Raw genomic sequence first — 27,151 nt, 5'->3', positions numbered from 1 at the left:
GAGCCGAACGACACATCCATATATGAGCCTGACGGCACACTATCAACCAAGATTGGAACCTCTGCAGCCGCTGTTTACAGACAAGTTATTTCCCGGAAGACCACACTGGAGAAATGCTAGCCAAAGGACTCAGAGAATCTCTTCAATTGTGGGGACTGCAAGAGGATTGGCTTGTCTGTGTCACCACTGACAATGCCATCAACAACATCCTTGCCCTTCAGCTGAATGAAATGACACGCCTACAGTGTTTTGGCCACCGTCTTCATCTAGCTATTGGTGGGTGCTTAATCTCTAAATCGATATATAAAATAATACAAATATATTTCAGTACACAGTCAGTAATACCTTAGAGCAGTGAAGGCACCCCAACACTCCGCTAGTTCTCCACCTACGGACGTGAGCGCTCTAAAGCGGCACTAAAATAATCTTTTAAAACTTTCACCGAAGAGACTTAAAAACTGAAAGCACAAAGTCTGTCTTTAAATTTAATTTCGTTTTTTTATTAATTGTATCTTAATTTTAATCAACGTTTCATCAACAAATTGTTTGGATTTAATAAGTAGTATGCTAAATATAGGCTATTAGAAAATAGATAATCAGGACGGAGACGCTGGCGAACCTCCATCAATCACTGCCATAGGTCAGGATGAGCAAGAGGAGGTTCCTGCTAAGAAGAAAAAGAAGAGTTTGAGCAGCTACTTTAAAACATCAGCAAAGCCAAGCCAAGTGGCTCCACTTTAAAACAGAGAGTCAATTGAAAAGGAGCTAAGCCTCTATCTCCTAATGGAAGCAGGTTCAGACACAGAACCACTGGAATGGTGGAAGAGAAATGAGGTACATTTTCCTCTAGTGGCCAAGCTTGCGAGGAAATATTTATATGTCCCTGCCACAAGTTCCCCATCAGAGCAGGCTTTCAGTGCAAGTGGGAACATTGTGTCATGCCAGAGGTCAGCACTGAAACCAGCAAGAGTTGACCAGCTTGTATTCCTTGCACTCAACCTGTAGAACCTTAGATTTGGCAAATCTTTATGTTCTCATACCCATCCTACTTGAAGTTCTTTGGTTTACCTCTTAAATATTGTAATCATTGTGCAGCTACACTTTAAACTTAAAGGCTCCGTGTGTAGTATTTTGTAACCAACATTTATTTTAGGGGCTAGGACTGTAGGCCTGTATTATTTTTGTTTGCTGTTACCATTCAAAGTTGAAAGTTTTTTTTTTTCACTTGTTGGATTTTGTAAAATTATTTTAAGGCTGATTTTGTGGCTGCTGCACTTTAAATTTAAAAGGCTCCGTGTGTAGTATTTTATAACCAACATTTATTTTTAGGGGCTAGGACTGTAGGCCTGTATTATTTTTGTTTGCTTCTACCATTCAAACTTGAAAGGTTTTTTTTCACTTGTTGGATTTTGTAAAAACTATATTGAGGCTGACTTTGTGGCTGTTGCACTTTAAACTTTGAAGTTTATGTTTGGTATTTTGCCCTGCACCATGCTCTTTAAACCTTAGAGGTTTTCAGTTTGTTACTTTTTTATATCCAATAGGAATAGACAGGCCATTATCAATATTTTTGGTTGCTTTCTATTGCCTGCTCTTTAAGAATACTACTTGGAAACATCTTTACACCTACATGATGCTGCAAGAGAAGTCTGGGTGGTGTTACTGTTAAAAGTTGGCTGCTATATGTTGAAATATTTTAATGGCAGGTGTTAACATTACCAACAGTCTTGCTTGAAAAAAAGGTTCTAAATAAAATAGAAATTTAGTCCATACTACCTTTATTTGTTTTGTATATCATTTCAAACTGCATTTCCACATTGCAATTTTGTATAGACTATTCATAAACTGAATTAACAGAAAAATTGCTATATCGTTATGTATATCGTTATCGGGATATCAAATGAGCTATATCGGGATATGAAATTTTAGCCATATCGCCCAACACTACGTGCGGTGATATGTGAAATTCTGTAGAGAACATGTGATGTTAATCGATCTATGTTCTATAACATGTAAAACAGGAACATGAAAGGAATATTCTAAAAGCAACTCATGTAAGCACCTTAATCATAATATTGTATTATTCAGAATAAGGTCAATAATTGCATTCGTCTGAAAGAAGAATGTCATAAACACCTAAGAAGGCTTGAGGATGAGTTAATCATGGGATAATTTTCATTTTTGGGTGAACTTTTACTTTAATGTTCAATTACTGCTATGTTAAAGTATGTTAAAATTAGCCTGACTTCGTCATACTCATATTCTAGGCAGAATGTGAGTCTGATACTGCTCCATTGCACTTGAATTATGGGGCGTGTCTTAACTGAACCAGTAAAAAAAGAAAACTCTGCACTCAATTGGATAGACCTACAACCAATCAGAGCAACGCAGTAAGTGACGTATGTTGAACTTGTACTTAAACTTTTGCCGAATCCCGTTGGAAGGCAAACACATCTTTCCCATCGACAAATGCCTTGATTGCGGTTCTTTGTTCGTCTTTTAAAATTAATGCGCTGTCGATTTCTTTTATTACAGACGTGATAGCGGAATCTAAACATCTTACTCCAGCTGCAGTCATCGTTGGTGAAAACCAATTCAACCCAAGCGTGCTCTTTGATGACGTGGATGGTTACGTAACCGCAGATAGCCTGTCCATCATCGATTAAAGCCCGCCCTTCTGGGAGCCGAGCATAATTACTCCACAATGGATCGAGTCCAGACCGAACTTCCCGTCCAAAAAATGTTGTGGGCGGGGTTCGGGCTGGCACCCAGGCTATGTTAAAATGATAGTACAGTACTTTTGAGCATGAACAGAAAAACTTCTTTACTTTTCCATTGTTCTCTATTCAGAAGAAGATATTGAATTTAATGTTGCACAAAATATTCTCTATTTCTGTAGATCTGGACATTTTAATAATGATCAAATGACTGAGTTCAGCTGTGAGAATAAAACCAACCTGTTTGTTCCTCAGTTTCTTCATGTTTCACACTGAATGTTTCTTCAATCTTCATGTCTTCGGTCTCCTCTTTAATAAACTCCATCTTTATGTCTTCACTCTCTTCCTCTTTAATGAACTCCATCTTTAAGAAGAGAATTAACATAGTTAATGGTTTAGACAAAAACACTGAAAACTAACACTATAATAAACAACACTTTATATGTAGGCATCTATGATCTATACTTGGTATTTTAATGAATTATAGAAAATATTTAAATGATTACTTTTTGAAGAAAACATGTTGTTTGTTAGTGTTTGTTGTTCTCGTTCACTGTTTGAGCAGCACGTGTCGTGATTCACTGAATCATTTCTCAAAGTGTTTGATTCAATTGACTCAGAGTTGAAAAGTTCAGTTTCTCCATCATTACTCTCCAGAGACTGAACTCGTGTTCATGATAAACTGATTTATGATATATAGAGAGAAATGAGACGCAGGTTTACTGTTTCTCATCAGTGGATGAGTTTTACTCACACAAATATCCTCCATTACAGTTAGATAAATAAATACATTAAATAGTAAATTAACTAATTTCACATCGCTTGTTAAAAAAACAAATATATAATTCATTGAACTGTTTCTATAGATTTAGACAGATTAAATTCTTAAAACAAACCTTTCTTCAGCAGAATCACAACAGATGCAGGAGTTCGGCGCAGTCTTATGACGTCATGTCGTCACTCCAAAATAAAAGTCCTGTTCACACAGCAATGTCTAAAATCACAAAAGTGCATAGAAATCTAACTGATTTACCAGATAATCTTTGTATTAAAATAAAAAGGTACAAATAAGATACAAACAAACATGTTAAAAAGGTTGTACAAGTTAATTCATGTGTCCATCTAAATTGAAACTCAATTTTCTTTTTAAATTGTACATTAAGTATACATATAGAATAAATGCATTAAAATAGGGGGCATACGGACATCACAAAAGATTATAATAATTAAATCAACACAGTATTACATTTCGTGAATGTAAATTAAATTATAAATTTAAAGGTTCTTTACAAAAGATTCAAGGATGTTAAACATTTCCGACACCTTTGATTTTAATGTTTTGACATTTTCTTAAATTAAGTAAAAACTAAAATTGTGTTGACAGTGGATAATTCTGGCTTTGTAAAGATGAAATTTACCCAGAAGACAAAGTAGTAAAACAGTGCAATCAAGTATAACATCCTTAGAATCAAAATAAGATAAAATGATAGATTCAGTCATTTGTACCGTTTGTTACAGCAGAAAAAAACTAACATGGTAAAACTAACAAAATTTGTTGCTGACTTCCTTGTGTAAATACTCGGCGCCAGTAATTTTCCAAAACCTCTGAAGATTGACCGTGCCCACCATACGGGCCCGGTTGGTAACGCACAGTCCCGTCCTTGGACTATGGTGGCCAGGCTGCATCATTATCCTGATAAAGAGAAGATTCTACTTCTTGCTGTCTTCACCTTTGACATACAACGGAGTGTGCATTCTCATCTTTCCTGACTTCACCTCAGAGGTTCTGAAACAGCGTCAAGCTTTCAACGCCGTGAGAAAAAGGCTCAAGGAGGCTAATGTTAAACATGGGTTGCTCTTTCCTGCTCGCCTTCTCGTGACCCACAACTCAACTAAACATGTTTTTCACTCAGCCGAGAAGGCTCAAGCTTTTGCTGACTCTATCACAGTCGAGGACAACTCTGCAGTCTGCATAAATGTTTTTAGCAGTCAGACTGTTTGGCAAGTCTTTTGACTTTTATGTGTTTGGTCATACCGTCTGCGGGGCCTTCATGAGTACTATATCATAGCTGGCGCAGATCAGTTTGATCTGTATATTTTTCTTTCATTTTTTTTAACGTTATGTTAAGAGCACAATACGTGACAGGGCATTCTTGGTGTTTATTGATTTGATGACTAACTTGTCTTTTTCTTCATATGTAAATATTTAAAGGGATTTGAGGTGCATTTCATTCTCAGGTATTTTCCTATTTTTTGTTTTGTTTTATTGGTTTTGTAATTTTGCAATACTGCTACACTTTATGTTACATTTCAGCTCCACAGTATATATGGGTTTTTTACGCCGCTTGGTTCGGGGAAGCGGCTTGGATGGGGTGGGAGGACGTAGTTTGTGTTTATTGTTTATTATTGTTCACCCTTAATTTTATCTGGGCAATTCTGCAGCTAAATTGATATATTTTGTAAAATGGCACATACAATAACTTCACCACAAGGAGTCGATATTACTTTAGCTAGCTCGAATGTGCGTGGCTTTAATAGTCAGTGAAGCGAGCTAAAGTGTTCTCGTATTTACGCTCCATTTCAGGAGACGCACATTAAGCATGGTGAACAGAAGCGCCGAAAATGTAATTGGATTTCCCATGTATTTCAATCCACTTTTTCATGTAGGGCCAGAGGGGTTGCAATATTACTGCGTAATTTTGTTCCGTTCAAACATATTTCCACGTTAACAGATCCTAACGGTCGTTATATTCTTGTCACCAGCTTAATCACCTCTAAACATTTTACTTTTTTTTAATCTTTATGGCCCTAACTAGACGATCCTGCTTGATGTCACACAGAAATCTTGTGTCTGATTTAGTTACCGATATTACTGTTACTGTTCAGTAATAATCAGTCGGTTTTACAGAGCTCAGAAGTCCCAAGCAGTTTTTGGTGTGAGCTAGAGGGTCTAAGGCGGAGTATGCAGTTCCTGATGGACCAAGACATGCAAGTGCCTGCTCTGATAACAGACAGAAATCGGCAGGTAATGATGCTAGGAGAGATCTAAAGCTGATCAGCATTGACAGGCACAGTATCATTCAAAATAAATACTAAATTCTATAAAATCAATTTGTGTTTTAGGTGGCCAAGTGGGTACGTGAAGAAATGTGTTCAGAAGGAACAAGGCATTTCTTTGATGTCTGGCATATTGGGAAAAGTATGTATTGTGATGTGGGTAGTTCTATATAACAAACTTGTTTTTTGTAGTTAAATTCACTTTTTCTAATAATTAGTTTGCTCTGCTCTGTTTGTCTGCTCTGGAACAGGTATACAGAAAGCACTGGATGCTGCTGCAAAAGAGAGGGACTGTGAAGATCTGAAGCTGTGGAGGCCAGCCATTATCAACCATCTTTACTGGACCGCAGCTTCCACCCCTACAGGAGATCCAGATGAGATGGAGACAAAATGGCAGAGTATGATAAATCATGTACAGGACATACATGAACACAGCACTCCTGCATTTACCCGTTGGAAGGAAAGGCAAGAGACAAGGAGTGGCTGGAACCAGGTACAACATAATAGCCTATGTTAAAAGATGTAAAATGTTTTGAGGCTAAACTTTTTTCAGTGCTTGTTAAGTTTAGTTTGGTTTTATCAAAAGTGTGTACTAAAAATGACTTGTATTATGAAATGCGACAGACTATATGACTATATGTTTTATTCAGGATCACCAGCAGCCACTAAACTGGAGAGTGTAGCTGCCAGGAAAGCACTGGTAAAGGATATTCAACAATTGTCACCTCAGCATCAGACATTCTCCCTGGAGGCCTACCATTCCCTCATTCTGCACTTTGCTCCCAAACACACTGGCTTTTCTTTTCTTGGGATGTACAGCAGGTAGTGTTATCACTTAAAAGTATTGATACTAATCCTTTTTTTTTTTTTTTTCAATTTCTGGATATTGCAATACATTTGTACATTTGTAGCATGTAAATGATGACAGAATGAATATGGCTGAAAACTAATGCAGTCTTGTATAGCAGACCAAAATGTTATAGATTGATAACAGCATTACATATTGTTTGCCAAAAAAATAATTGCAAAGATGAGTCATTGTCTTAGACCCATTTGAACTGAAAACATTAATGTCATGTATTTCTGTTGCATTTCACTGCATTGGGTTAGCTTTGGAGACCTAATGTTTTATCTACTTATCTCGTACAGACTTCTCTTAGCAGCCCTACATTTCAATAGTAATGGCAACAGAGATGAAGCTCGAACCAGTGAGGGTGAGGCACGCTACGTCGTTCGCTACCCACGGTTTCGGAAAGGTGGCTGGGTAGTCCACCCCATCAAGGAGAAACCATCTTACGGTTAGTAGCTTCACTTAGTTTTTTTCAATATCTTTTTTATGTGAAAAAATTTTACTAAATGTGTTCTAAACATTTCTCTCCTTAAGGATACGCAACACATCTTATGGTCTCTCTGGTAGAGGAATACTGCAAGTCACCACAGGCCCTACAAGAAAGCAGTGCTGTCTTGTCCTCTGCTGCACCACCCACCCTCACCTCTTCCCTCCAGAAGGTTGCCAAGGATGAGGCAGTCAGCCTCCATCTCGCACGACACTCACGTTTTAACATATAATAAAAGAAAAATTTTACCAGTACAGTTTGTTTCAATGTATTTATTAATCGTCTTCCAAGTTTGGTCACTGGAAACCTTTGTATGTTTGTCCCTCCTCTGCAAACTGCCTCCTTATTGCTGACACAACACATGAAGGTATGGCTTTCCTAATGTTCCTGCCTAGTATTCCGTACACCCAGCAGACAACCTGCCTGTATGCTGTGTATCGGAACTGCCTGTGGTGGAGATAATTACATTTTGATCATACCATGTTTTCATAGTAAACAATTCCAATTGTAAATATAGCTACAAGCAGCAATTACGGGGCCAAGCACAAAAACGGCACAAGAAGCAAGCCAACACTACTGGGAGCATCAGGCTAACTGCAGCAGTGAGCAATTAAAGACCTATTAAGATCATTTTAGGTAAAACAGCTGAAAAATGATCAAAAATGAGGATTTACTGGTTCATCACTTTCGACCAATAGGTGGCGCTGTGTCCAAATTGTTGTGGTTTGGTCAGAGTGAGGTGACAATGACACTTGCAAAGTTTGGTGTCAGTATGTCAAAGCACTGAACAGATACAGCTTCAAGAGTCGTTTTTACAACATGCCTCAAATTCATTGCTCCGGTATACGAAAACGGTTTTACGTATCGACTTGAAATCCATAACTTTTTGTCGGCATGGTCTGTAGATGATACATTTCAATTTTGGTGAAAATCAGAGCAATGGTGTAAGAGGAGTTCGAAAAAGTAGGTTTTTAAAGAAAAACAATATGGCGGACAGGAAGTTCAGCCGACTATAGCAAATTTGATATCTATGTTCTCAACATGACCCAAGGAATCTACTGAGACCAGTTTCATTACAATCGGTTAATATAGTCAAAAATTATTAGCATTTTTGTAAATTTTGTTATAACTTTTGACCACAAGGTGGCGCTGTGCCAAAACTTATCAGGCTCCTTCAGGGCTTTGTCCTGATGACCCATACCAAGTTTCGTAACAATACACTAATGCGTTCGTAAAATACAGCATTTTAGCACAAAATTCAAAATGGCAGACGGCCAAAATGTCTGATATGGGAAAATTGGATATCATTCGACTCGGCATGATGGCCCAAATCCATCGAAACCAAATTCATGATTTTTGGACAAACCCATCAGAAGTTCTAAGCAAAAATAGCCATTTTTCATATCTCCGCACCACTAGGTGGTGCTGCGCCGAAACGCTGAATGTTGCCTCAGGTCATGCTTGTGATGACAGGTACCAAATTTTGTCTGAATACGATAAAGCGTTGCGGAGATACAGCCTTATGTCTATTTTCGCAGGCACTACGTACAATTCGTTTGCGTGTTTTTCGAAAACGGTTTGAGGAATCAACTTGAATTCCATAACATTTTGTCGGCATAGTCTGACGATGATCTGGTTCAATTTTTGTGAAAATCGGAGTAACGGCCTAGGAGTAGTTCGAAAAAGTACGTTTTTCAGAAAATTCAAAATGGCGGAAAAATTTTCATGACGGAAAATGACGTCAAGGAATCAGAGGAAAAAAGAATTTTGTTTCTAGCCCTTATGGTTCAAAAGTTATTAACATAAACATCAGTGCAACTTTGGACAGCTGGTGGCGCTAGAGGGAATGAGTTAGAGACTCCAAATTTGCTATGGGCAAAGTTCAGACTGTCCTCTAACTGTGTGCCAAATTTCATTACTTGCCCGCAAGCGGTTCTATGGGCTGTCATAGACTTTCAGAGCGGAAGAAGAAGAAGAAGAAGAAAAAAAAAAAAAGAACGCACCTTCGGTGCTTGGCCCCTAAATATTGCATGTCCTGTTGGCTGATATTCTACTGTACTACACAACACCAAAGTTGTTTTTATAGTAAGTATATGGGAACCACTGAGTTTAAAAACCTGCTTAACAGGATTTACTATTTTGGTGTAGAAAAGCTGTTTCTTTGAATTGCAGTGTGAAATAATTTTTGCTCAAAACCTACTCTTGTCTTCTGGCTTGGAGAGGGCCATGCTCCTGTCTGAAGTTCATGTATGCTATCTGCAGCACAAAAGGATTCAGACAGGATGCTTCAAACCCTGGATGGAGTGTGAGGCAGGTAATGTCTTCTGGGGGATCTAAGTTTTGGACAAGGGACCAATAGGCATCGACCTCCCTACTGCACACACTCTCCACTGCTGATGGCATAGCCTCACATATCTACCACACAAGCACCTGTTAAACAAAAGTGCTAAGATAAACTCACTCTCCTTCCTTCCTTCCTTGTAGCTCTAGTGGTTGGTGTAAGACCTTGTAAGAAACGACATGTAGTACTTACTTCCTAAAGCTTAGGTAAATATGCACTGTAAAAAGACACACCCCCTGCAGAGTACAGGCTGTCAATTAAATGCATGGCAATGCCCTGCTTTTATCAGGACGAGGAAACGCTGGGCTATGTCACCACCTAGATATGATGGCGGTGATTTTGGCCCTCAAGTTTACGTGTGCTACATGTTGGTGAGTAATTGTAAATACCCTGCCCTAATGTTTGATATCAAGTTTTTTTCTGTTTGTTGTTATTAATTATATGTAGGGAAAACACCCTAGGAAGTAAAATTAGCTCAAATGAAATATTTAGGGAATTATAAAGAGTTGTTTAGATTACGACCGAGCAACTGATTCGCCCAGCGTTCATTTGCTCGAGCCGTAATAAGGTCTTGTAACGGATATCCAACAATCGTGAAAACCCTGATTAGAGCAGGGAGCTTGATCACAGTTTAAGACATTAAATCATAAAGCACATAATACAAGACACTTTCTTTTAAAATCACAAGAGATTTTATTTATTCTAACACAAGCTAATCTACCACGAACACACACACATACATACATTCATTCATACGCGTTGCAGTAAGACAGGAAGTGAGAGAGGAAGAGTTTAGGAGAGAGAGAGAGAGAGAGAGAGTGTGATATGATGAATTCCTAGCAAAGTTGTGCTTTTCAGAAGATCTGACCTGAACGAACCATGAATCATTAAATGCACCAGTTCAGTTTTAATCTGGAGGTACTTGCTTGCGTCGACTTTGAATGTGAATATCCCTCGTTGGCGTGTAGAGAAGAGTTTTCCAAGTCGATGAGTTGTCGCAGGGTATTCAAGGTCCGTGTTGTGTTCGGTAGAACCCAATCATGTTTGAGCTTGCTGAAAAATTAAAGGGAAGTCTCTTTGTCGCTGGAGTTGAAGGGGTAAAAGTCGTTGGTTGAACTTTGCGGCGAAACTTAGAACACGAGACTTTCAGCGCTAAAGGAGAATTAAGTAAAAGAAAAGAAAAGTGAGTGAAGGTTGGATGGCTTGAATGAGCGGCTGGTCTGTTCTTCTTGTTACTCCATTGTTCTTGGTACTTGTCTTAGCTTCTTTTCTTTTTTTTAACCCAAACCAACTCCTTCCTCGTTTTCTAACCAACTCCCCCCCTTCACTATCTTGCAATATGATCATTTAAACTTAGTTGTTTGTCACACCTCTGAGGAGTTTTGGCCAATCAGATATTGTCCTGTTTCAAGAGGGCCTTCCTCTGCCCCCAATAAAACGTAAGTGTTACATCCTGTTTCTGCTTCAGCAGAGAGTGCCATTTTAACATAATTTCTATTAAATGGAATACAATACATTTTAAACAGATTTCATTCAAGTCAGGATATAGGAAAGGGGGAAAGAAATAAATCAAGTCCAAATAAGGCATACTTTCAGTCATTCAGTCAAGAGTTAACACATTTACATGAATTGTGAGTGTTCTAAAGCCTAAATGTTTACAAGTAGTACTTGTGGACACATAATGCAAAATGTATGTACTTAAAAGATGTTTGATAAGTCCGTTAAAATTGTTGGAACAATTTTGAAGCAGTTTTATTTGTTCAACAGTCTCTTTGGCTTTCCTGTGAAGTAAGGACACAAAAGGGTCTGCATTGTCTCTCTGTTTCTTTGCTCTGATGATCAAAGAAACTGTGTCTTCTTGGGTGACCCTTTGGTATGTCGCTTCTGCTATCAGGAAGCATGTGTTGTAAAAGTAATCAGCCTGGCTTTATCTGCAGACGGGCCGGAGACGGAACCTCAATTCTGAATTAGAATTATGTTTTGAAAGAATCATCTGAATGATTCATTTGTCTGGTTCGTCCACAGTTGCTACATATACTAGCTCCCTCATGACAGATATAATGCATCTCCACTGAGGGTTTGCGTTCCAGTGTAGTTCCAAAGTGGTATTTGTAGAAGAAGCACAGTAAAAATAACATTTACAATGCTTTTATCACAGTATTGATGTTTTTAATGTGATATTTCTTGTTGTAAAAGCACAGTAACCACAACCAACGTTCCCTCTAATTTTTTTTCTAGCTGAGCAAAACTTTTCTATGTTGGCCACCTAAGCAAAAACATTCTTTATATCAGACCTGTACAATGAACGTAAACACACACACACACACACACACACACACACACACACACACACACACACACACACACACACACACACACACACACACACACACACACACACACAAACACACACACACACACAGTGTTCTCCCTGTCTATTTCAACTGCAAACGTTCTGCTGTAGTATTAATGTAATGAAGAGAAAATAAGAGACTCTATAACCCCCTGGAGTCTGAGGCTGATTTGGGGCCTGGAGAAGTTTTGACATGCCCTGACATTTGTGCTTTTTCAGTTGTTCATAAACATATTAATGACAAAAGTGTCATTACACTGTATTCAGCACAAACTAGGTTACCATAATATGTGTGGAACATGTATGAACATGTTTGTGTTTTTGAAGGAATAACGTTTATGCGTGGTTATTGAAAATAACAAAAAACTTAAGTAACTGAAATAAGGCCAAAAAAATAATATTAAATCTGTGTTCACAAGACTTCTGGGTATTGGAGGTTGTATACTTGAGTTTTTGCTTCAAAATTATGTAAAAAATTATGCTGACTACTCTTTCATATAAAACAATAGAGAGAAGACAAAAGAATCACATAGTAATGACCTGAAATGGGCTGTGAAAAAACCCTCTGTGATCATGTGGTGTATATCAAACATACAGAAAAAAACAGCAATACTGTGAAATAATATTACAATTTAAAATAATGGTATTCTATTATATTCTTTAAAATATAATGTATTTGTGTGATGCAAAGTGTCTGAACAATTATGTTACCTCTATGGCATTTCATATAGGCTTTTAGCTTAAAAGTATGCACATTTGGAGAAATATTGATGGATTCTCATATGTTTGTCAATTTTCTATACAGAGGAGTAATATTTATTCAGGATTTATTGTCATTACTATGAGCGCAGGATACTGTGTTTTCAATTCATACTTGCAGCCGGAGGGCGCTCTGTGCACCTTTAGTCCACAAATGCCTGCTAAAGAAGAATAGGCAATCCAGGAACTAACCGAACTAACAGAGGCCAGAGATTGCTAACTATGGCTATCCAAAACACTTTTCAAGACAATAAATACACGATTGAGACGATGTATGCATGTATTGACTGAATTTGCGTCTGAATAGCGCTGACTCCGTGGGCGTGGCCGCATTATTGGATAATGAGCTGAATCACGGATTTCTGACATGGCTCTCTTTTCATACAGATTACATAAACAGAGAATATTTGTTTTCGACTTGACTTACACGATTTAAAACCTGACATTTCAACGTTTTTTTAGACATAAGTCTAATTTTTTGTCATTAGTATTCACTCAGTTACAGTTCATTTTCTGAGAACTATCAGATTGGACTTCATTCAGAGGGAGACGAGAGATCAGGCATCATGTTCGTTTTCTTTATTTTGCAAAAAGCACAACATTTTGTTTTTACTCTGAGTGTACACAAATAAAAGAAGATATTCCACAGATTAAAATGGTGTACAACTCTTAATTGTATGTGCAACATTGACAAAGTATTTTGAGTCTCTTTCACACTGGTAAGAAAAAAACTGCAGTGGTATCGCCGGCGATACCTCAGAGTGTTAACATCTCACTGTCACGGATTCATCATCAGCTCAAAGCATTATGGGCAGAATCTCTCTACAGTCTGTTCTGATTCATCAACACAGTTTCACTGATGATCCATTACGATAAATCATAAACCCAGGATAGAGCGGTTGAGTGAATGTGGTCTGAACTGTGTGGATGTGGATCATTGTGTCTCCAGAGACGCTGTAGAAGGACAGAGTTCCTGCACTCTGATCCACATACACTCCTGTTCTATAGTGATTATTCTCATTCCCTCCTACTCTGTAGTGATTCTTATTCACTGTTCTAATGATGATGGGCTTTATAGGGAGTCCATATGTTATTGTGTATGAATGAGTAACTGGAGGAAGAGCAGGTCAAACTCCAGGACTGATCATTATATCCAAACTCACACTCATGACCCCGTCCCTTCCTACTGATGCTCTTATATGACACTGATATAAACACACCACCATCACTCCACTCAATCTCCCAGTAAGAGCATTGCTCACTCACACTCTCTCTACACAACACCTGAGGACGATAATCAAATCTGTCTGGATGATCAGGATACGACTGAGTCTCTGGGTAAGTGTTAGTAATCACTGTGTTCCTCTCAGACAGACGGAGACGTTCATTCACTGTGTTCAGATCCGCAGTGAACTGATGGTAATCTGATGGAGATAAAACACATCACAATCAGGAATGATCAATCTGATCTTTTAATGTATCTGAACTCTTCATGGCTCAATGTTCAGTCTATCATCAGTGTCTCAGCTGACCAGATATCCTGAATCATCATTATCATGATCAATTATTAAACTCTTCTATCATGATTTCTTTCACCTTCTCCAGGAAGAACATGAACATATTCAGTGAGTTTCTCTGCTTGTTTTCTCAGTGACTTACACTGTAGGAAGTCGTTCCTGGTCTTGGGATTCATGTTGGTGAATGTGACTGTGGAAATCAACAGACATGAACAGTGTGAAGAGAAATGACAAAATCAAATGCAGTCATTTCTAATATGATGTTGTACAATATGACATTAGATGATGAAAGACTCATTTCTGAGAGCGGATGAATCTCATTTATAAAACACACGTATCAGATTTGATCCTAAATTTCATCCTGCATCATGTATATAAACACTTGCTCTTGATGATGAGTGCCGTACTTCTGAACCATCAAGGGATATTTGTGGCCGTTCTGAAGGTGGATTTTGATGCACTTGTTCACATTACACTTGAATTTAAGATAAACTTTGAACAATGTAATTTAAGAATTGTGCACATGGACATTTATATATCACAGGAACTGTTGTACATTCACATTTAGGATCTTTCTACACATGTCTGTATAATGGAGGCGCAGGACTTTACCTCTGTCAGAGATCTTCTTCAGCTCCTCTTTACACAAATCCTCCAGTTTGTCTCTCAGCTGACGGACAGATTCTCTCACACCATCAAAAGAGGAGAGAGAACTGAAGGGATCGTCACGTACGTCTAGATTCAGGAGGAGCTGAGAGAGACTGGAAACTCTACAGAAAACACAAATCAAAACTTCAGCCAATAACCTGCTCTATATCAGATCTGTGCGGCTCTTGTTGATCTTCAGTAACTCTTCTTAATCCAGCCCTTTCACACAATCAGATACTTTCTTCTCTTATTCATTATTTAGTGATAAAAACTATTTGACATGAAATGTTTCTCTTAAGTCCACTATGATCCTGTTCTTCTAGATCTCTGTTACCTGCAGGAAATGGATGTGATCCTGTGTGTGTGAAAGCTGCTCCAGCTCAGCGTCTCTCCTCCTCAGATCATTGATCTCCTGCTCCAGTCGTCCTTCAGCTCGACTCACTGCAGTCTTTTCCTGATCTCTGATCCGCTGTGTGGCCTCAGAGCGGCTTCTCGCGATGGAGCGGATGAGCTCAGTGAAGATCCTCTCACTGTCCTCCACTGCTGTCTGTGCAGAGCGCTGTTAGGACACACATCACAATCACACAGTGTCTTCAGTGAGTCTGACTGAGACTTCTCAAACTTCTCTTCTTCTCCAGACTCACCTTATGAGACTCCACAGCCTCTCTCAGCTGCTGAAGATATGATGTTGCACTTTAGTATATTTAAACTATATATAACTTTATAACTTTATAATATACTGAATAACACAATTATAATCAAGTACTTTATGTGCTTCAGTATGTTATTCAACACATCAAATTAACTGTACTTATTTAACGTATTACAAAGATGATATATTATTAAAATGTACAGTTTTATGTTTCAGATCAAACAAATTTAAATATGAATCAAAGATAACACAAGTAAACACAACATGCAGTTTTTAAATGAAGGTTTTTACTATAAAGGGAAAACAAAATCCAAACCCACATGGCCCTGTGTGAAAAAGTGCTGTTAAAACATAACTTAACTGTGGTTTATGACACCTGAGTTCAGTTTCTCTAGCCACACCCAGGCCTGATTACTGCCACACCTGTTCGCAAATCAAGAAATCACTTGAATAGGACCTGCCTGACAAAGTGAAGTAGACTCAGGCTATGTTTACACGTGGGCGGCTATTTTCATAAATGGACATTTCAACCTCTCTGGTTTAAAAAATAACATCTTGCACACATGTCAGTTTTCAGAAGTGTTCACTTACACGTACCCGTGTATATATGCCGTCAAGAGCATGCCAAACCTGTAGGTGGCGGTGTAACGAGAAGCTCAAGTCCATGATCACATGTAAGCATAGGTCGCACTTTTGACGTAGGTGCGAGCTCTGGAGCATACGGTGACGTTGGCTAAACACCCGTTTGTCTCAGTTTACATACAAACGTGCAAACAACGTTTTTCAAAATCTCCACTCTGGCCGGAGTTTTTAGAAAGACTCGTTTTCAGAGGCAAATTCTCAGTTTGCGTGTAAACAAAAGGCACAAACGAAGGGAAATGTCTCTGTTTTTCATAATAACCATGTACGTGTAAACGGGGCCCAATAGATCCTCAAAAGCTACACATTATTTTGAGATCCAGGGAAATTCAGGAACAAATGAGAAAGAAAGTAATTGAGATCTATCAGTCTCCATTTCTAAAGCTTTGGGACTACAGCGAACCACAGTGAGAGCGGTTATCCACAAATGGTGAAAACATGGAACACTGGTGAACCTTCCCAGGTGTGGACGGCCGACCAAAATTACCCCAAGAGCGCAGCAAGGACTCATCCAAGAGGTCACAAAAGACCCTACAACAGCATCCAAAGAACTGCAGGCCTCACTTGCCTCAGTTAAGGTCAGTGTTCATGACTCCACCATAAGAAAGAGAGAACATAAAGGCTCGTCTCAGTTTTGCCAGAAAACATCTTGATGATCCCCAAGACTTTTGGGAAAATACTCTGTGGATTGACGAGACAAAAGTTGAACTTTTTGGAAGGTGTGTGTCCCATTACGTCTGGTGTAAAAGTAACACAACATTTCAACCATGAATTCTGCTGTCTACCAACAAATCCTAAAGGACAATGTCCGGCCATCTGTTCGTGACCTCAAGCTTAAGTGAACTTGGGTTCTGCAGCAGGACAGTGATCAAAAACACACCAGCAAGTCCACCTCTGAATGGCTAAAGAAAAACAAAATGAAGAATTTGGAGTGGCCTAGTCAAAGTCCTGACCTCAATCCTATTGAGATGCTGTGGCTTGACCTTAAAAAGACAGTTCATGCTTGAAAACCCTCCAATGTGGCTGAATTACAACAATTCTGCAAAGATGAGTGGGCCAAAATTCATCCACAGCGCTGTAACAGACTCATTGCAAGTTATCGCAAACGCTTGATTGCAGTTGTTGCTGCTAAGGGTGGCCCAACCAGTTATTAGGTTCAGGGGGCAAGCACTTTTTCATACAGGGCCATGTGGGTTTGGATTTTATTTTCCCTTCATACTAAAAACCTTCATTCAGTGGCGTAGCAAGTCAGCCCTGGGCCCATATGCAAATTGTTGTGTTTTTTTTGGGGGGGGGGGGGGGGGGGGGTTAAGCAAAAGAGTCCCAGGACTTTAATATAAATAAGATATTATCACTAACATGCAGACAGAAATGGTAAAAACAATGAGTAAATGACAGCACTTTCATTTCTATGCGAACAATGCCTCTCAGTTCATACCTGTTTCTCTGTCCTCTGTGCTGCAGTTGATACAGTTTTGTGGTTTTTATGTTCATACTCTTTACACCGCACACAGATGCATTGTTGATCAGTGATACAGTACATTTTTAGCTCTTTATCATGTTTATGGCAGATCATGTCCTATAGTCGTCTAGTGGCATCGATCACTTTGTGTGGCTTACGAGAGTGATATTCCTCATGACGGTAAAAATGAGTTTGACAGAAACATTCCAGACACACCAGACAGGACTTGACGGCTTTGTGTTTTCTTCCAGTACAGACGTCACACTGCACATCTCCAGCTCCAGCGTAACAGTCAGCAGGAAGTTTAGTCTTCTTCAGTTTCTCCACCAGTTCAGCCAGAATGGTGTTTTTACCTAAAGCAGGTCTTGGACTGAAGGTCTGTCTGCACTGAGGGCAGCTGTAGACTCTCGTCTGATCCTCCTGATCCCAGCAGCCTGTAATACAGCTCTTACAAAAACTGTGTCCACAGTGGATTGTCACTGGATCCTTCATGAGATCCAGACACACTGGACATGTGAACTCATCCTGACAAACTCTGGCTTCTGCCATTTTACTGCATGAATACAGAGAGCGACACAAACACACAACAGCTCAACACTTCAGTTTCTGTTTCCCTGAACTGACAAGTTGAAATGCAGCTTCCTCATTCCTGGTTAAGGAGAGACACTTCTGTGTTTATGTGCCCTTCAAGTGGAGTCACATGAATGACTGAGTTTTATTTATGAATGAGAAACTCAGAATTCAGGACTATCTTCTCTAGATTGAAAATTAGGTGAATATCTGGGCAGAAGTCATGTAGTGTAACTGACTTTAGACTACAGCATTGTCACTTTTTAGTTATTATTTTTTAAATGTACATTTATTTGTAAAATGCTTTTCACAATGCATAATGTGAAAGATAATACAGATCATGCAGTTAGCTAACATCATGTATTAATTTAGGCAGAAACAATGAGCTCATAAACTATAACTAAAAAAACTAAACGTTTTGAACAAATAGCTGAGGAAAAAAAAATGTTTCTTCGATGACTACAACGTGCATAAGCAATGCTTTTATCGCTTCCCAGATAGCAGACCAACCTTGAATCAACGTTGAATCAATGTTAATGCCTTAACCAAATTAACATTGAATCAATGTTGAAATTTAAGTTGATTTTTCATCAGGTTTGCACCCTGAATTAATGTTATTTCAATGATGAAAAATAGATTGATGGTTGTAAAACCAATCACTTTTCAACCTAAATTAAATCACTTATTTAACATTGAATCAACATAGAAACATAAAATCAATCTTGCTTTATGTACAGCAAGATTCTATGCTACTTAATTGTCTTTTTCATTTACTCCTTTCAATAATTTACACACAAATGTATTTATCTATGCCTCCACAATGAAAATACCACAGTCACAACAAAATTAGCATTTAGCATTTTCTGGTTGATACAATTAAGTACCAGTGTTGCCAAGTCCGCTTATTATAAGTAATATTATATACTTTTTTTTCTGTAAAGTCGCTTACAAATATTGGTAGTCGCGGGTCGCGTTTTTTTGGGCTTGTTTCTAAAGTGTAGTTGCTTATTTGGGCTTGATCCCAGCTCATAATAAGTTATCAAGCAGATATTTTCTATATGTTATTTAAATGTAGGAGTTTGTCTTTCCTGTTCTCTCTGTCCTCCCCTTTCCCCATACACACAGGAGTTTTTCCCCACCCACATCCTGCTTCTAATTGGCCCTTCGCAAAGAGCCGCCCCCCTTAGTTACTGTTGCTTTGTCCGACAAGCCATGGTGCTGTCATGATCAGAACCATTTTTGATTTGGAATTAAATAAATGTAAGGTACTAATAAACCTTTTGAGCCAATCTTGGTAGGCTCAGTTGTGTTTCAGAACTTTAAAAACTTTAAGAACTATAAGATATGCTTAGTGAAAATGTTACTACCAATTAGAAGTAATTGTAAATCAAGATACACAAAGACTAAGTCTTACCTTTTGTCATCGATGACCACGGTTGATGGTATCGCTGTTGGCTGCATTTCGGTGTGATCATGACAGAACACGGTACAATCTATTGCCACTGTAAGGCTTGATTTTCCTGCTAAACGAAAACTGAGATCAAGCATCCTGCAATAAAGCAATAAAGCGTATCTGGAGAGAAGATCTTAAAAGAATAGCATAGGACAACGCTTTGCCCCCACACATCTACAGTATGCACCACCCCCCAGGGACATTCACCCATCCCTGTGTATATATGCATTTCTTTGAGTAATTGATGTTATGCATTTATTATTTCTGAATTGGCTTCTAATTGTCTAATTGTAATGTAATTGGCATCATATATTTTTACTTGACAAATTTGGTTGATTCTGTATTATTCTTAATCCATTATTTCTAGTAGATCAAAGTGAAGGTATTACCTCAAATCTGTGTTCAGGATTGTTCATACGAAAGGTTTAATAGATGGAGCATGGGGCACGTCAATTAAATCCATTTCGATTTCTGACAATCACTGCCTTAAATAAGTTGCAGTTTTCATAAATATATCAAAACTATGCTTTTTGTTACGAGTAAGCAGAGCACGACCGTCTTAAAGGTAGATATTTACCCTGCATCCAATGTTTAAGGTCAGACTGACGAGTTTGTGTCCGGGAAGAGTGCTCAAATCGGCCGAAGTAACTCTTCTAAAGCGATACTGGGACTGCAGTGAACAAAATAATTGAAGATATAAGGTAATCAGAATAATCGAATATCTAAATACATAACAAATGATTAATTTCTAATTGGAAACACAACCCTTAGAATAAGAATCATTTGAAATTGGAGTCAGATTAAGCGAGTGAAATTAAGTGAACTTAATAGAGACGCTGAAAAGGCATACACGCTTAAACCTTCGCCCAGGCGTGTCGGAGTCCGTTTTTGGGCCGATAGGGGGTTCCTTACACCACAATCATAAAAGGAGGACTGTATGTCCTTTTACCTGGACATAATGAGTCTTGCCTGTGAAAACAATTTTTGTTGTTGTTTTTTTAAACAGTTTTGTTTCAGATATTAATTTCACCACATTTATGTTGAAAGCAATTATTTAAAGTTTCTTAAACAATAAATAAATAATATTTTCTTTCAAATTGTAGAGCTAAATTTCAGTTTATATTACCTCAATTCTTTGCATGGAAATCTGTGACTTCTCCAACACCACTTTTCGATTGACTCTTGGAATTTTGAGAAGTCACTGCATCTGTAATAATAAAATTAAATGATTAAATGAGAAATGTTGATACAGTGATGTAGACAGTACATTTGCAATTCATTTTAAGTAGACACTTTACAGGACAGCAATGGTGTCATCTGGATACTCTTTAACTGGGTTGTCTTGTGGTACTGTGCAAGTACTGCAGATGGGATGTCATGAACTCAGCTTCGGTTCCCACTGCTGCTGTTTTTCCACATTAGCAGCTTTTCCTCATCTGCAGCTGCCAGTTTTTTAGTGTGTAAATGCATAGGTCTGTGTTCACCAAGCATCTGTTTGAGAGTTTCCCTCTCCAAGTTACAGTACTTGTGCACCTCCTTAAAAATGCTGTTCCCGAATGATCAATTGTTCCAGACACACTGACAGAAACTGATACTGTGGATTCATCTGTTGTTGGTTTCTTATATATGTAAAATTGGAAGGATGCACAACCATGGAACTTGCGATGCGCCTTTCCGTGCCAGAATGGTGACCACTGCTTTCTAGATGTTTCTGGCCTTACCCTGTTGTATTTAAATGACAAAACACAGTGCATTTTTTTACCTACTTTTTCAGAAATGATGTCTGTCCATCCTTGACTAAGATACCTAAATCCTTGTCTTACATTAGGCTTTATCATTTCCCACTCCTCTCTTTTTAGTGTTATTGTAAACTGAGATTGGGAGGGATTGTGTTCAGGCTCATCACATTGTTTTGTTTGGCGAGTGTCTTCATTGTCATTTTTTTGTTTTGTTATGTCAACATTGTCTCGTCCTGTTTGTTCACAATCATTGTTCCTTAGTATAAATGACAGTTTAGTCTTTTTCAGTGTTGTTTTTTCTGTCTGTCTGTCGTGTTGTGCAGTTTGGACAGAGCCAGGGTGAAATAACAGCAATATCCTCAATGTCTTTACATCCAACACATGTTGGGTGAAACCAGTCTTTGCATTGACTGCACTGTGCCATGGGCTTTTCTGGGCTATTAGGCCATCTGCAGACACAATAAAGCTGCTCATCATTGTCATCACTGGAGCCAGTGGATGGTGGACCCTGTATTGTAATGTAAACATAGCATTACATATCCAAAATTATTTTCAAATGTATTTATGAAGGATTTGATTTGATATTTAATTAAATGTACTTGTATTTTCAATGTTCACTTACCTTTGCTTGTGTTGTGTTATCTTCAAATTCATCTCGTACTTCACTAGACTTATCCTTGAAAAATAATAATTTAAATGGGATAAAACTTGACTAAATTCTTAAATACATGTCAATAAAAAGACAAGAAGTTTATGTTTAAGTAGTAGCATATACCTTTGTTTTGCTAAGCAATTTATTGAACTTAACCAACAAAGGACACACAGAACATGAAATTTGCCATGAATATTTTATCCTGAAAATTGTCTATAATTTCTTTGTAATGAATGAATGAATAAATGAATGAATAATAATAAAAATAAACCTAATTTTCAGTGGTGCTTCCTACAGGATTTTTTTGTCCCTGTAAAATAAAGACAAAATGTAACATTTTAAATAATATTTTTAATCACCCTTTGATGAAATGTATTTATAAACTTTTTTTAAACGTAGTTTTAATTGCATTCATAATTCAGAGTTATTAAAAAGGGAGATGGTGTTTATGTGTTTTATTGTGTTTACCTGAATACATTTTAGGTGAAGTTTTCTTCTGTTATTTTTAGTGTTTGGCACAGAAAGAGATGCACACAACAGCCCACAGAATGACTCCTGCCTGTAATAGGACTCCTTTATATATATATGTATATATATTATTATTGCTGTATGTAGAATACATTTTACAATTTAGAATAAAACAATGAAGATAACTGTGATCAGCCAAATTGTATCAAACTGAATTAAAGTTCACTGACCTGTAACGTGGTTCTGTCATCTTTAACGGGAAAATAGTAAGAATGTATCCTCTGTGATTATGGACTATGGTTACGGATTACATTTGAATGTAGGGTTATTAAAGGAAATCATCAGGTAAAATAAAGTCACGGTGAGACTATAAATAGTTAGGCAGCGATGATCCCATCTTCTTCTACTGTCATTCTTTAAAGAATGTTAATATTGTTGCTAAGAATTTGCCGGAAATGCACATGTGTAATTAACTCAGATATGTGCAATTTAAGAAAATGTTATTGCTAATATAGGGAACCCTTTGGCGACCTCTACAGGCTGTGCTTATTTTGCACCATCTGAACAAACATAAAGCCTGCCTGTAGGTGGCGGTCATCTGCAGCTCATATTTCCATAATTTAGTGTAATTTCGTAATGTTGCACCCAATATTAACTTTTTACTGGTTTGGTATATAAAGTTGTAATGTAGGACTGCATTAGAGAATTCATTTATCTTGCCCTATTTGTGCTCCTTTTTGTGACAACTTGTGAAATCATAAAGTTATGACACCTTTAGTGGTTGGAATAACAAAATTATGACATGCCCAATGTGCTTTGTATGCACATAAAGTTGCTTTAGAGGGCATTTTCTCTGGGTCATATTTCCATAATAAAACATCAGAAAATGTTCTAATGCAGGATTTCGTTAGAGAGTGAATTACTGTTGCCCTCTACGTGCTCCTTTTTTTGAGAACCTTTGAAATAACAAAATTATGACATGCCCAATATGCTTTGTCAGAATACAGTTGACTAGGGCACGTTTCTTCAACAGCACATCAGAAATTGCGGTAATACAAGATTTAATGCGAAAGTTAAATAATGTATATATCTCTTTAACATTTTACAGTAATGGATAAATTCCAAGAAAGATCTAAAATCACAAAACCATTACATCACAGCTGCAAACAATATTTGCTTTTTCCATTCATACAGGGTATGTTGAAAAAGACATTGAGTAAGGCATAGAGCTTAAAGAAATGAACTCTGCCTGAATTAGTCACATGCATCATTTATTGAAACAAACAATACATTTTTACAGAACTATATATTTTTACCGTTCAATGTTAACTGCTGTCTGAAGCATGCGATTTTTGATGCAACTGTTCCTTTAAAAAATACAACCAATAGCACTTGTAAAGTACTTGTTATTTATTTCCATTCGAAAGGCATGTGTATCAATCTTTTTTATTTTAATTATAGACATGTTTTTATGTATTTTTATAAATATGACCACAATCGCATAACACATAGAGAGATCGCACAGAGAGTTGTCAGAGAGTTTGGCGGCCTCATCGGATTCTGCAGTCGAGCGCAGCTGCTCTCCACCGACTGCGCTGACCAAAAGCACGATGGGAAACGACTTGCTGACGACACAGCTTAATGCTTATTGGTTTATACAGCTGTACTGTTGAACATAATCAAAGACTATAGAATAACACAAGACGTGTCACTCGTATTGTTTTGAATGGGAGAATATGGCGGAATAAGTCCCGCCTTCTAAAGCCAAGAGCCAATCGCTGACTGGTAAAGTCATCGCGTCACTTCAGCGGCCATTAGAATCACCGGTTTCTATAGAAACAGTCAGACACACGCCTCCGAAGATTTAGGTCTGCGCATGCGCATTAGCTTGATCCAGCCTGAAAAAAATACCGTTTTTTTGTCATGATTCGAGCGTTAAGAAACTAAATGTATGAGTCAGTTGTTGTTAGATTTCATTGGTGATTTCAAATATGAAATTTAATCGTAAGGTTGGCGAACAGTTTTGGAGAATCTGATGTTTCCCCATTCAAAGAGATAGAAGCTGCATGATGCCCAGGATGCCCGAGAGGCGTTTCAAAGATGGCCGCCGAGTGAAATGACTTGTCTTAAAAGGACTTTGACATAATATGACATTATCGAGTCACATGCAAAGACTGCATGCATACACGTGAAGTAGTTTTGTGTATTATTCTACTAAATGTGCACACTTTCACTACGTAATTTACTTGTATCATTTCATAACCTATATATTGTTAACAAAAATCACACGAGAAGTGCAGTTTTTCCTCCACACACAACATAACAAATATTAGTTTAATACAAATTTAATAAACAAGAAGATAATATTACGTGACTTGCATTTTAGACACCATCTTGCCTACTTTTGCTCTATTTCACCGAGAACAATACCTCTCAGCCTATCGTGTAATGGCAGTGACATCAGTCATCAGTGCCCGCCATTCAAAACTCCTTCCCTGCGCACCGCCACAGCCGGAATGTATTTAGTTACCACTTGTAGTACACTATAGGTTCAAATATACTATAAGTGGTCTCTAAATAATTTTTTTTTAAATACAGAGATAGTATATTAAAATCACATTTTAGTTCATATTTCATGGTGTCTCAGAATAGCACAGTAGAGTACACTTAGATGCTCTTAAGTTTATCTTAAGAAGTACTTAAGAAGAATTTTTAGTATATTAAGTACAAAATTAGTGCCGAAAATAGAGCACTTTATGTTCAGTCTGACCAGCAAAAATCGTAAAGGACTATTATAAATCGCACAGTGTGCCCCTGACTTAAGATAGTCAAAAGATTTAAGCAGCCATCCATATTCTGACTTGGTGAAAAGAAACATTTTTTTTCTTCAGGGAAATTTCAGCCTTGTGTCTGACGTTTAATTACACTTTTTTAAATAGCAAACTCTGGTAATAATAACATAAAAACGTGTAAATTATTATAATTAAATTAAGAAAACGTGATGTTGCTTTTACGTTACTGGTAAGTCATGGAATGACCATTATATTACGAATAGAGTACGTATCTGGAATGCCCTTGGTTTTCTTAAAAAGCACTTTGACTTGGCGCAGTAATATCTTCACCCCGCTCCCTCTCCTGTAAAAGTCACGTTGGTTCTATTGACGGAAATGAGAGGGAGGAGGAGAGGGAGCGGGGGCTGGTGAGAGTTTCACGAGTGAAGATATTACTGCGCCAAGTCAAAGTGCTCCCGAGCACTTGCTGTGGTATTCCGCCATACAATATAGTTATCCATTTTACACGCTTAGAAAAGCGCAACGTTTTGTTTTGTGTCACCGCCCTAGGTCGACTTATACTACTCGAGTAACTGTATTTAAATAGGGAAAACGTGGAGGTGTTTGGTAGCTTCTCTGCTTGGCCCCTATTGAATGAACTGGGCTAAGCTAAGTGCTAACAATGTTTCGCCGCAAGACAGAGCGATTTAGTGCACGCACTGAGACGAGAGAGGTATGTATCAACTCGTCTTAGTTAAGGGAATAACATAGTTTAATATGAAAAAACGGTGGAGTATCCCTTTAAGCGTTGATAGTGGTGCCATGGAAACGCATAATTCCCAGTCCAAGGAACATAAGGATGTGAACAGCTCCGAAAATAACGTCACGTGTTGTCATTTCAAGATTCCGGTAAATACGAGGTGACGTGAATGCAGCTTTATATGCGACAAATAGGTCTGTTAAATTAAGACACAATTTTATTACGTGGTAGTGTGGCCCAAAACGTGCATACTAAATATACTATGCTACCCTGCTACCCACTCAAAAGTATGTATGTACTTTTTCTTCATAAAAAGAGTACATACTTTTAGGGTGTAGTATAAGTAAGCGAATTGGGACGCAGCGCTAGATTTCTAAGCACTTCTGTGATTTTAGACAATGCTGTGTGAACAGGACTTTTATTTTGGAGTGATGACATGACGTCATAGGACTGCGCCGAACTCCTGCATCTGCTGTGATTCTACTGAAAGGTTTGTTTTAAGAATTTAAGCTGTTTTAATCGACAGAAACAGTTCAATTAATTATATATTTGTTTTTTTTTAACAAGCGATGTGAAATGAGTTAATTTACTATTTAATGTATTTATTTATCTAACCGTAATGGAGGATATTTGTGTGAGTAAAACTCATCTACTGATGAGAAACAGTAAACCTGCGTCTCATTTCTCCATTTGGACCAGGTTTGAAAACCACTGGTGTATTGAGTATAAGATCTTTAGACGGGATGGCCAACTCGGGTCCTGGAGGGACACTATTCTGAAGAGCTTAGCTCTATCCCCGATCAAACACACATGCAAAATTTAAGCCAACCTCAAAATTTAACCCCAGGTTTGGTCGATGCGTCAAATCGTTTTCATATACCGGAGCAACGAATTTGAGGCATGATGCAAAACCCACTCTTGAAGCTGAATCTCTGCAGTGCTTTGACATTGGACACCAAACTTTGCGGTTGTCTTTGTCAACTCACTCTGACCATACTGCTTGAATTTGGTCACAGCGCCACCTATTGGTGGAAAGTGATAAACCGGTAAATCTTTATTATTGACTGTATATGTGATTTGTCAGCTCTTTTGCCTAAAATGATCCTAATGGGTCTTTAATTGCTCACCGTTGCAGTTGGTCTGATGCTCACGGTCGTGTTGGCTGGCTTGTTGTGCCGCTTTTGTGCTTGGCCCCGTAATTGCTGCTTGCAGCTATATTTATTATTAATATCATTATTTTAAAAAAAGCAACATTT

At 37.9% G+C, this 27,151-nt stretch overlaps 2 pseudogenes; both read right to left on the bottom strand.

Moving 5' to 3' along the window:
- The window catches only part of LOC137006055 (zinc finger protein 721-like), a 970,851-nt pseudogene that overhangs the window by 26,085 nt on the left and 917,615 nt on the right, over positions 1 to 27,151 (bottom strand).
- Positions 13,145 to 18,064, bottom strand: LOC137007303 (tripartite motif-containing protein 16-like; annotated as a pseudogene).

The sequence above is a fragment of the Chanodichthys erythropterus genome, chromosome 3 (assembly GCF_024489055.1).
Source record: "Chanodichthys erythropterus isolate Z2021 chromosome 3, ASM2448905v1, whole genome shotgun sequence".
Lineage (NCBI taxonomy): Eukaryota > Metazoa > Chordata > Actinopteri > Cypriniformes > Xenocyprididae > Chanodichthys > Chanodichthys erythropterus.
Note: the sequence above shows the minus strand (reverse complement) of the source record. Positions and strands in the feature narration are given on the sequence as shown.